The sequence below is a fragment of the Pinus tabuliformis genome, chromosome 6 (genome assembly GCF_031772625.1).
Source record: "Pinus tabuliformis cultivar Carrire ecotype Pingquan chromosome 6, CPIR1, whole genome shotgun sequence".
NCBI classification, from domain to species: Eukaryota; Viridiplantae; Streptophyta; class Pinopsida; order Pinales; family Pinaceae; genus Pinus; species Pinus tabuliformis.
In genome coordinates, this window is record NC_142292.1 from 2032451552 (window position 1) to 2032456125 (window position 4574).

Consider the following 4574-nt stretch of genomic DNA (forward strand, 5'->3'; position numbering starts at 1 on the left):
GTTCCTAGTTTGGGTAGTCTTCAAGCCAATCAAGGCTCAGCCCCTCTGTTTGTTGGCTCTGACTGTCTGATCTGTTCTTGAACTCCAAGCTTTTCCAGTTTTTCAGTCTGTGTTTTCTTATTTTTCTTGAAAGATTTCAGATACGCTCTTTTTCTGGATTACAGAAGCATATATACGCAAGTTGCACTAAGCGAACCCGCGTATATGCAGGTTTCCTTAGTTACAGTCACGTGTACATGCATTCTACACATAATTGCAGGCGCGTATATTACATAATTTTCAAGATTTATAAATTTTCTTGTTGCTGAAGGTTTGTCTGGTGGTTTGGGTCAGTTTCAAGCAGTCATTTTCTGATAACAGTCCTCTATTTAACAGGGGGCATCTTGTTCTGAACTCTCTATAGTCATAAGGAGTATTAGTCTTGTTTTCGTTGATTGCAAGCGTCATTGATTTTTGACACACAAGATTTCTGTTTAGGAATCTTGATTGCTCTGTTTCGGCAGAGTAGGAAGATTGGGTTCAATCTTTGTGTCCATTTTGCTTTCATGACACTTTTGTTTGCTTAACGAAATCATTTTTGTGACCATTTTCTCCTTCGTTTCGGGAAAGTTGTTTGTTATCATTTTCTTGAAACTTGTCTTTTGATCTTTTGGACTTTCATTGTTGCTTCTGATTGTCAAAAGCGATTTCAAAGACATTTATTTTTTTTGAGTTTTCATCATTTGAAAGGTGTCAATTCACAAAAGTGTTTGGTTGCCTATTTATCAATCATTGGTGTCAGTATTTTTGAGAGCTTTCCGTTGAAAAAGACTTTTTGGTTTGATCAAAAGAAAATCTTTTGAAAGATTTGGGTTTCGCTTTCTTAAACTTGCTTTTCATTTGATTTCCTTTTTTTCGAAGTGAAAGTGCTTTGTTTTTATCTTAAAACTTGTTTTTATTGTTTGGACGAAATTATTGGTAACATATCATATTCTATCTAAGCATTTTAGTGGCAAGACAAAATTTGGTAAAGCAGCAACTTTCCTTCTTTGTTTTTAGAAGTAATCTTTAAATCTTGCATCCACATATAGTTCTTGCATTAGGATAGATTTGCATCTCTTTTTAGGCATATTTAGTTTTGTTAGTTTTTGTGAGTGTGGAGTCTGATAAGAAAAAGAAAATTTGTTTATATTAGAAGTACCTCTGAACCTCATAGAAATTTCTCTTCATCGAAAACAAAAAGTGCATGTGCATGTAGCTAAGTTTTATTAATTTCTTTTGCATCCATAAAAACACCACAACTTTCATCTCCATTACCTTGTGACTTAAAGAACAACCTAATAAAATCAAGCGCTAAATTAAAATCCACTAGAACTTTTTGTTTTAGTCAGTTACACCAACAAGTTTAGTATTTTAGGGCCTTGGATTAGGCGAGTGGAGAGCTAACTCTCCAAGGCCACATAAAACGTCAAACATAAGAGTCTGATTAACGAGAGTAAATCCAATAGCGTTAGGAAGACCAGGAAAGCTCCGGATCTGGGAGTTAAGCACGAGGGTCTGTGAAGACAGGGAAGAGAGATACCCCCTCTCCTACTTGTCCGAACTTACCTCACGACTGTTCCACCTGGCTTCTGCGACGAGTTGGTACCCATAGTTGCCTCTCCTAGGGATCTGCATAGGTGGCTGCGGAGGGGAATCCCATGGCACCTAAGGTCGACGTTGTATCACTCTCGATAGTACTACTGGAGGGCACCCTTGTGAAGCTTGGGGGCTTGCACCGGCGCAGGCTGTTGTTAGGAGGTCAGTGTAACTTCCTCTGATACCTTCGTTGATAGGACTGGGCCCTCATCATCCCAGACTATCTTCGGAAGGCCCCTTGATTCACTTTCTCGTATTTTGGTGTCCGGTCCTAATCACCCGGAGCGGAAATACTTGGAAGTTGTTTGACTGGCTGTATCTTTAGGGACTTTATAGTGTGTGCTCTGTGCTCCTAGTCGACTTAGCTTTTAATTTTTGAGTCTTTAGTTAAGATCATAACAAAAAATTCAAAGTGGCTGACCGATCTCCAAGATGGTCTCGAAGACTTCGTGGTCTCTTGCCACCAAGTTTAGAGCCTTCTCCTAGAAGGCGCAGAGGTAGTACTACTGGTGGGGTCCGTCCCACGTCGGTTGACGCATCGGGGATTGATCCTCCTCTCGGGGACATTAGCGGCCAAGCAAGGCCTGGTACTTCTGAGCAAGAGAGGGACACTCCAGTCCTTTCTCGAGTTTGCTTTCAAGCAGAGAATAACGTAGAGGTAGAAGAACTTTCAGAATCATTAGTGGTTCCAAATTCTCCTCTACCATTTAGTCATCCAGACGTATTGCAATACATTGGGACTCCGTCACATAGACCAGCAAGTCCAGGTTACGCTACGCGCTTACCATTCATGACCACTACTGGAAGCATGGCTTCTACGAGTGCTGTGGCTATGCAAACCCCTACATTGGTGCAAGGGGGAGGAACCATTTCCATCCCCTCCACTTCCTTGTTTGGATCTTTTGCGAGCACATCTCTACTTGGGTCTACCTCCATTCCGTCCACGAGTGGAAATGCCCAAACCAATGCTTTTAGTACTAGACTCTTCTCTTTTGGCACCCAATCACAGGGTATTCCATCGGTTCCGTTTAGTGTGGCTACGTCCATGATGGGTGGATCGGCCTCATTCCAGGGTTTTCCTTTCGGAAGTGGTCATATACCACATTCCAACCGGACGGTAGGATCCATGCCTTTTTCTTCTATAGGACAAAGCAACAATCCTTTCCAAGGTTGGAATAACCCTGGGGTTAGTAGTGCAGGAACTGGGAATCCATTTATCGGCCAACAAGGAAGTAGGCCGTATTCCACGGTTAGCATGTTTCAAAGTATTCCTCCCCTTGCTTCGGCTTGGAACCCATATCAGGGGTTATCAACTCCTTACCATTCTTTAGGAGGAAACTTTACGGGCTATGGAGGTTATACGGCAGGAGTTGGTCAAACTCCGAATTTTGCTGGACCACAAGGCTTGCCTTTTGGTTCAGCCGGTTCTACTGGTCACTTCGGGTAGCCTGGTGCCTCCGAAATTCCAGGACAATCTTTTCCAAACTTTGGGAGTTCCGCCCAGTCTGGGTGGAATCCCCTAGGTCCTCCTAGGCTTCCGTTTCTGGCAACGTTAGACTTGCCAGATCTTACTAAGCTAATAAATGATCCTATTAGATATAATCCGGCCTGGCCTCCGGTCCCAACCAAACTCCCTTCGGATATACCGAAATTCGAAGGGAAGAGTGGTGAAGATCCGGGCGATCATGTAACCACATTCCATTTGTGGTGCTAATCCAACTCCCTCATCGAGGATTCTATTAGGTTGAGACTCTTTCAGCGCACCTTGACTGGTAATGCGGCTAAATGGTACATAGAGTTGCCAGGGGGCAGCTTTACATTGTTCGCTGACTTAGCCAATATCTTCTTAAATCACTTGCAGTTGCCTGTCCGCTATGATGCCGGAACTGAACTTCTGGCCACCTTTCGTCAGGATAAGGCAACCCACATTTTTGATCACATTCAAGAATGGAGACGGAGAAAGAGGCTCATCAAAGCCGAAATCCATCAGGAGTACCGTCTAGAGTGGTTTTTGAAGTCTTTGCAACCCGAGATCTCCAAGGATGTCTCCATGTCTGGGTTCTATTCTGAGGAGCAAGCCATTTTCAGGGTTCAACAGTTAGAACTGATTTACTCTCAGTCTGGGATCCTCCAAAAGTACTTGCCAGATGCTCCTGGATCTAAGGTTGATTTAGCTAAGCCGAAGCCAGGTCCGCATGCGGACGATATCGTTGGGTCTGTAGACACATCTACAGTGAACTTGTTGAATCAATTGCAGCAGTTGTCTTTACAAACTGCTTCTAACAACCAAGTCACATTGTCTAATCCTCCTGCTTCCCAAAATTCTTCCATTAACGCTGTCCAATCCGATAACCCCAAAGGAAATCAAAATTCCAATGGGAAAAAGAAAGGACGTGGTAAAAATAAGAACTCAGATGGGAAGCTTGATGCAAATAAATCCGACAACAACGCTGGTGGTGGTAAAGGTGAGTCGAGAAAGAAAGTTAAGTTCCCGTGCAACTTATGCAACGGGGACCATCTAACTCATCTCTGCCCTAGAATTGAAGACGCTCAGCGCTTGTTAGGACAGCAAGGGACTTCTAGTTCGCAAGCTGTGTTAACTAACCCATTTCCCCAAGGGCAGCAACTTCTTGCTGGCACGAATTCGAATCTTGGGACCTCCTCAGGGGGCAACCAGGAAGGGGAAAAAGCATCAAATGTTTTTATGATGGGTTCAAACGTCCATGTGACTACTCGGTCACGTGATTATGGTGAAGCTGAAACATCTAAGGATAAAACTGTTCCCGGAGGTAGTGACCTTCATATTGAACGACCTCCTGTTGAGACTATACCTAGGATACCGAAAGGTTCCACCAAACGTGCGACGATTAACCCTAATGCTAGGGCCGCCCAAAATTACTCCATTGTGGAGGATTTGGCTCAAAGCCCGTGTGCTATGTCTGCTTTGGAGGTTCTCC